General features: G+C 33.5%; 1 pseudogene; it reads right to left on the reverse strand.

Annotated features, from left to right (window-relative positions):
• Positions 1 to 3733: 3733 nt before the first annotated feature.
• Positions 3734 to 8223, reverse strand: LOC112006290 (receptor-like protein Cf-9 homolog; annotated as a pseudogene).
• Positions 8224 to 8433: the final 210 nt, after the last annotated feature.

The following is an 8433-nucleotide window of genomic DNA, read 5'->3' on the forward strand; positions in this document are numbered from 1 at the left end:
TTTGGGGTGGGGGGGGGGGGGGGGGCACATAGATAGCATGGAAGAAAACCATAAACTGGAGTTCTATGGAGTTCTTGAGAACTTGCCTCAAGTTATGATTAGGAGTTCTATGATGATTGCATGTAACTTATTATAGAACATGGTGGAAAAATTGAATCTAAAGGAAAGAGGAAACATATTGGTTGAGAGCAAGCGTCACAAATGTCTCAAAGGCTATTAGCGCATGTGGACAAGTATGGGGTTTGATGGTGCCATAGAAGTTTCAGTGGAAGTCTTCTCTCAGTTGCTAAGTTGTCATGTATGTAAATTAGTTTACTTATTGAAAAAGAAAATTGTAAAGTAGGTCAGATATTGAAAGTTCTTGCAGAATGCTATAGTTACTAAAAGTTATATTTAGCTACTAAACTATTTGAGATGTTCCTTAAAATTTTGGGATATAAGTTAATAAGAAACGTCTTTTATATTATGCTTTCAGATACAATTTTTATTCAACTTTGATGTTGGTCTTTATTCCCTTTTAAATTTTATAGAGAAGTAGGAACACAAAATTTGTATTTTAATTTTGTGTGTTTTGTGTATGCATATCCACACTCCTGCACACAATATATACACTATCAACTTTTATAGTTGCATGGCTAGATAGTTTAGCAAATACCTGTTAGTCTTAAATGGGGTTTGGCATTTTAATAAAATCTAATGAATTCAAAATGGAAATTTGTTAAATAGCACTGATATTGTTTCCAACCAATTAAATTTTCAAGAAACATTTGACATTTTTTTAATGAATTAGTTTATATAACATGCCTCATTAAATAGATTAATCACCAAATATTTAGAATCAAATTATAAGTAGCATGTAACTTTGCAATAGGAACTAAAGATTAGACTTGCATATCTCTTTTCCAACTACAAAATGTACCAATAATGAGAAACACTATTTGAAAGGAGATTTAATTGGAAAATGATTGTACATGCCAAAGGAGGAGTAAAGATTCATAAATTTACTTTTGTAAGTCTGGAATGGAGAGGTTATGATATGGACACCTATTTATAAAATTTCCTCATCCTATTTATAATACTAATCTCTATCTTTAAACAAATAGATCTTTTTATTATTAATATTTATTTAAAAAGACTTGCAACAACTTAATTACAGTCCTCTAAAGTTTTCACCTAGCATGACGCTAACTTCAAATTTATAAAATCTTTTCTATCTAATTTTAAGTTAATTAAATTTTACTAACTTGGGAAGATGGTTGATCAACTCCGGACTGACTACAAGGCCAAGTATAATTGTATCATTTCCACATCTAATTCCAAGACAATACCTTCTATTATCATGAATCCTACAATATATTGTTTATACATATATAATGCAACTTAAGTAGTAAAAGATCATTTGAAATAACCGGTGGATAACATGAACACCCTACCAATAATATGAGGACTATTTTAGCAAAGCATTTCATTTTACGATAAAAATTACCACGCGCAATGCGCGGGTCCGCGACTAGTAACAATAAAATTGGTTGCATATTAGTTATTTGGTGATTTGTTGGTGCCTCCATGATTTGCATGTAATTTGGTATAATTAATCAACTTGGGTAATTAAATTAATTAACCGAAGTCAATCTTTTTTAACCCAACAACATGCCTTCTCTAATTCACTGCATCAGGATTATTTTTAAGTTTTTACAAAAAATAATAAGTCTCTAATGATTTTTTTTTATTATTATTAATATCAAGGTGAATTTCATGAGTGAATTGGGACTACTTGATTTAGGCAAGACTTAAGAGCGTCAAAAACCTTTTGTGCAACTTTCTTCCTAGAAAAGAGGAAGTCAAATCTCTGAATTCACATGGCCAATTTTCTTTATTTTGGGACCGCTTATTAGTTTAATATAGGAATAGTAAAGAGTAAAATGAAAGTTATTCACGTCAAGTATTTCTAACTACATTCTCCTTTTCTATTTTATAAAGAAAAAAAATCTAACAACTTGTCCAAAAGCAAGTTATTACAGATTCAAGTCTTACTAATCACATCGTGGCCCCATTTCACCATTTTCATTGAAAAACTTACATGTTTCACTCTTTGGACTCAAGTCCCTTATAGTTTAGGAGTTACGTGACTCACAACATAACAAAATGGGGCCCCAAAAATAAAACTGTGAAAAGGGGCCTTGTGATTAAAGAAAAAGAGTCTAAGACTTCACACTGTAACTTGCTTTAATTTAGAAAGGGTCTAAGACTTCACACTCAAGGCCCTCGTTCTTGTGATTATGTCTTTTCATTAGAAGAATGCATAGAAAAAAAAAAAAAAAAAAAAAAAGGAAAAGAGGGGAATGAAACCGTCAAAATGGGCCATGAAATTACTAAGACTTGAGTCGTTTCTAGTAACATGCATTTTAAGTTACCTTTAATACAAAAGAACTAGGGCCCCAAAATAAAGAAAACGGTCTTTGTGATTTCAAAGACTTGACTCGAAACAATGTAATTTGCATCTCTACCTAATTTTTTTGGAAAGAAAATTGTGAAACTTATGGTTAAGTGACACCTTTCCAAAAAACTTAAAGATTTTGGATTAATCAATAGTTTATCATTGTATTAGAGCAAGATATTCTAAGTTCAATCCCTATCTCCACTCTACCTCCAATGTACAATCTTAAAAATTCCACGTGTTAATAAGTCTCACTTATTAAGGGGGGTTTGGGTCCATACGTTAGCGGGAGTATTAAAATTATGATTAAGTAATTAAATTTAGTATTTTCTAATAATTTAAACTTTTAAGACAATTGGTAATTTATCAAAAGTTGCACAAATTTTTTTGACAATTAATAATAAATGATAACTAGTGAGGCTTATCTAAATCAAGGTTTTCTTATTCATTAATATTGATATGTTTTTTGAGTCATTGAAAAAAAAAAATCTTGTGCATTTTTTTATAAAAGTTTTGCTATGTAAATTTTGTGATGGGAGGCTAGCAGGGCTTGAATGCTAATACTCAGGCAAAACTTAAGGTGATAGAACCATTAAGCTATCCCTTGAACTTGAAACTAGTGCATTTTACATGACAGGTTGTTCCATTACTTACCGCGTTGAGTAGATAAATATTCAATAGAGTCCTAAGAGTCCTAGCTAGCTAGAATTTTGGGACCATATCAAAGGATTCATTTCTGTAATTACATGGGGAGTGTAGAATGAAGGAATACACACACTTAGGATGATAGTTAGGTATTCGAATAGGTTTGGATACTCACATTAACAAAAAAATAAAAAATAAAAAAAATTTCCAAAACAAGAACGACGAATAATTATTTAAATTCAAGCACAGGTAATGGAATTATTATGAAATTTCCATTTTATTCCAAGTATGGCCAACTCTCTCTCTCTCTCTATATATATATATTTCCCTTATTTACAAACAAACAAAATACCCTCAAAAAGTAATTCTTGCAATTGGCCACCCTAAAACCACACACACTTTATTTTCAGTGAATCAGCCGCGGTTATGATAGGTGAGATCACAACAAAATAAATATAGGGTACCCTCACACATATGTGGTGTTGCTTTACAGACGCAAAATTGTTTCAATAGAGAGAAATTGGCTTTTGGGTAAAGTCGTAACTCTTGGATAAGAAATGCCCATTCCCAATAAATGCATGCTTGTCTATTATTTTTTGAATTCTATGATAAACACACGATTGATGTGAATTCCTTTCGGAGAAGGGAATACTAGTGTTCAACCCATTGGCTTACTTTGAACGTCCTGAGAGTTCTAAAGAAAAGGGTTGAGAACAGGTTTTTGGACTTCAAATTTTTTTTTTTTTTTTTTTTTAAATTTTTGGAGCCAGAAACTTATTTTATTTTTCTTACAATCAATGCAAAATTGCAATTTTGCAAATATTAGCTTATATTGGTTGGCTGCTCAAGGATCACTATTCACTTACATATATACAATCACATTTTATGTTATAATCCTGTCAATAATTTCTTCCAAAGATGCTGCTTAACCATGTATGTTTTAGGCTCTTTTATCAATTAACAACTTTTTAATCCCTCTCTCTCTCTCTCTCTCTCTCTCTCTCTCTCCCCCTCTCTCTCTCTCTCACACACACACACACAAACTTTTTACTCCAACCTAAATTCAGGCTGTTTAATTTTTTTGTGAAATTGTTATTACCCATGTCACTACTCATTTAGTAAGAATAAAACTATAGGCACAACAATTTCATAATAAAGCATATGTGGTAAGTTGTTAAAGGTAGGAAAAAAAGCGATGTCAATGATGGACCTAGATGATTGTGAAAATTTATTGTGAAATTATTGTGAAACTATTGTACTCATAGTATATTGCAATGATGTTTAACCTAAAGAAGTCAATGCTATACTAGTACCGATCGTATTGGTAGTATATATTGTACCAACCATTAAACAAGTAACAATATTCCTTTAAAATGAATCAAATAAAATATTGGACTATATCGGCTGTATCAGAGATTTTTTTGGGTGTTTTGGCCGCTATAGATGTTTCAAGTGGTACAATTGAAAATGTTAAAAAAAAATGTTATTTAACCCAATATATTGGGTTAATGTATTTATAAAACTTTTTTTTTTTTTTTTTTTTTTGGTGATAGCTTTTTTTAGTTACTAGATTAGTTACACATTTGGCGAATAGTGTGAATAGTCAAATTTCTAAACATTCTGATTAACCAAAAAATAAGAAAAAAAATTCACTTAATCATATTCAGCTACCAACATTGTTCACTGGGAGTGTAAGCGTCCATTTCATAGTTTTATTTAATTGATTTGACAAGTCATTTAAAATGTGACATTTGATACATTTTTAGATTTGTAATTTAGAGTTGTTTTATGGACACAATAAATTATTACAACATTTTTACAATAGCTAAATGTCAATCCTTCATATCCATAGGTTAAATAACATAATAAAGTATTAGAGTAAAAGCACCACAACTGAAAACAAGGGTATTGTGAAAATCTTGTGATAAGTTGCGGTATGTTTGGCAACCCCCAATTTTTCTTTTCAAAAATTATTTTCTATTTTCTAGAACAAAAACTTGTTCGGTAACTCAGACCCCTCAAAAATAGACCCCCAAAAAAAAAAAAAAAAATCCAAATCTCAATTTCCAAAAGGAACTAGAACAGCTAATAACCAGTTTTCAGTTTTGACATCAAGTGCATTTAGGCTATAGATTTGGGGGTTATTTTACCCCAAAAAAAAAAATCTCCCTGCAAAGTTCTACACACGGAATGCCCTCAAATATACATAGATTTGAGGCTTATTTTACAAAGAAGCAAATAGCAGTTTCACAATAATACATAAAAACAAGATTCACCCAGCCTCCGTTCCTAATGGTCTTCTTTGACTTCATAATTTTCTTAGACTTCACAATCCACAACTCCCTGTTCAATAGCTTGCTGGTAAGTAGTGACACAGAAAATTTAAAGAATATTCAGCACAAATTGCATAAATTAATGTTGCATCTTCTGAGACTAGTTTATATAAAACATTAGCATAATATTATTTTAAAGAATTGTTTGTCACACTCACATTGGAGCACCCTTTAAATGCTGTAATTTCTGCTTCCTCTAGATCTTTGGTTGCTAGGCATTTTCAACCTTCTTGGCCGGTTCTCTTCAATTAACCCTAGAAGGCATTGAGGTTTTCCAATTTTAAACATGAAATACCCCATAGCTATTCCAAAAACCAATCCACATCCATACCCTAATAACACAGCCTTCCAACCAAATCCACTCATAAACATTGGATCATTGTCCTCTTGGAATATTGGTGGTGGTGGCCGCTCATCGATGCCACAATTCTTTGACAATGGAAATCCACACAATCCCAAATTTCCACCATATGAGTTGTTTTGAAATGTGCCAAATTGTTTGCCTTGTGGTATGGGTCCCATATATAAGTTGGTTTTGCGAAAGATTTAGCACTGCCAAAAATGTTAAACTTGTCAGTTGCATTGGAATCTCCCCATTAAGCCTATTTGAAGAGAGGTCTAAGGATTCAAGTACAGACAAATGACCCAAAGATGATGGTATATGGCCAGTTAGTCTGTTACGAGAAAGGTTAAGACCTCGAAGAAAGTTAAGCATTCCAATCACTTCAGGAATCTTTCCATGGAACTTGTTACTTGGTAGATCTATGGTAGTGAAGATGGTTAAAATTCTCTCTAGCACAAAGCTTTGCCCTTTCATTGCTACAATAACCGAGTCTTGGTAATAGCCTTGTTATATGTACTTCACTTCGCCTTCACTTTCTTTGGTTGTTTTTATAGCCTTCAGTCCCTTGAAGAAATTCGTAGGTAAACTTCCAGAAAACTGATTATGAGAAAGGTCAATGATTCGCAACAAAGAGAAAGATGACTTGGTCTTGAAATTGTCTAGTTGACCATTAAATTTGTTGGACCTCAAGATAAGAACTTGTAACACTGGAAGATCTTCCAGCCAATAGGGGAAGGAATCATTTATCTTGTTATTTCCTATGTCTAGAACTTCCAAATATTTACAGTTGACCAAAGATTTTGGTAATAGCCCTTCTAACTGATTACCATTGAAGACAAGAGTCCTCAACGTATTACCCTCTGCAAATGTTTCAGGCATGGTGCCATAGAAGTTATTCCTCCTCAAATCCATGACTACAAGAGAATTACTGAAGTTTCCCAAACATGAAGGAATTGTACCACTCAAACTGTTGTAAGAGATGTCTAAGATTTCAATGGAAGTTAAATTGCAAATCGTAGATGGGATCTCCCCACTTAATCTATTGTTGGAGATCAAAAAGTTGCGCATAGAAGATGGTGGAACAGGAAGCACGCCATGTAGTAGATTGGCACGGAAGTTCAAATATAGAAGTGTTTTGGGCTTTTTGAACATATTAAAGTCTACAGTGCCATTCAAGTCATTTGATGAAATATCAAGAAATGAAAGGTTGACAAGATTAGAGATAGACTTTGGAATAGAGCCATAAAGCCTGTTATTATCTAATGAGAGAAACTCCAGTGAATCGCTAAATTGAAATTCAGCAAATTGACCAGTGAGTTGGTTGTAAGACAAGTGAATTGCGGTGAGTTTTGTGAGGTTGGCAAAACAATTGGGAATCCTACCTCCAATGTTGTTATATCTGAGGCCAAGAAAAGTGAGATTCTTTAGGTTTGAAAGTGATGATGGGATTTGGCCCGTAAAGTTGTTAGTTCCAAAGAAAATCTCAGTAACTCTCGTGAGATTCCCAAGCCATATTGGTAATACTCCTGTAAAATTGCAATTTTATGAGTTCAAAATATTTCTAATTGTGGACTACACGTTAATAACCAAAAATGCTTATGGATCTTACCTTGAATATTATTGGATCGTAGGTCGAAGTAGGAGAGTACAAAGAGATTTGAAATTGATGATGGCATCTCACCACTAAAATTGTTAATTGATAAATCCAAATCGATGAGTTGTGTAAGGTTGCCAAGCCATGCAGGAATGGACCCATTAAACTTGCATTCACTCATAAACAAATGTTGTATGAATTTCATTTTGCCAATTGATTTTGGTAACTCTCCTGAGTAAATTGTGCGAGAGACATCCAAAAACCGTAGTGGTGTGCTCCAATTTACCATTGGAAAAAACCATGTGAGTTCAGGATTATCTGTTAGAATAAGCTCACGTAGGTTTGGTAGGCGGAAAATGTGATCAGGTAGCTTACCGCGCAATAAACAATTGTTGAGAGTAATGGATGTCAAAGCAGAAGACAGATTCATGAAAGAACTAAGAGAAATGGAGGACATTTCAACATTCTCAAGATGAAGTTCTCTTAGTTTGGTCAGATTTTGGACAAGCCTCTGCACAACAGATGCTTCGAGTTTAAGATAGCTATTGTAGTCAGAGAGATCTAGTGAGGCGAGTTGGGAGAGGTGAGATATTTCAAGTGGGACTTTGCCAGAAAACATGGAGTGAGAAAGGTCAAGGTGTTTCAATCTTGCAAACTGGCCAAACCTAGATGAAATGGAGGAATAGTTAAAATTGTTTGAAGCGAGGTTGAGCCATTGCAGGTGAGGGAGAAGAAAGAGGCTACTGTTGAAAGGAATGGTGCCATAAAGCCAACTACAACTGAGGTCAAGGCCTATCACATCTCCTTTCATCCTATCACATGTAACACCATCCCATGAGCAGCAATCAGTTCCCTCCTTCCAGGACTCCATCTTTGGATAAGACTGAAGACCAACTTCATCACAATTGAAAGAAACATCGTTGGAAAAAGAAAATAATTGCTTGAATTGGAGCAATGCAAAGCTTTGGTCTTGGGAACACAGTGGTGCAGAAGAAGAGGATGAAGTCAGTTGAGAATACAAGAGCAGCAAGAGGTAGAAGAAGAGTTGAGAGAGCAAAATCAAAGACCTCATCATTATTCT

This window comes from Quercus suber, unplaced genomic scaffold, assembly GCF_002906115.3.
Source record: "Quercus suber isolate HL8 unplaced genomic scaffold, Cork oak 2.0 scaffold_939, whole genome shotgun sequence".
Lineage (NCBI taxonomy): Eukaryota > Viridiplantae > Streptophyta > Magnoliopsida > Fagales > Fagaceae > Quercus > Quercus suber.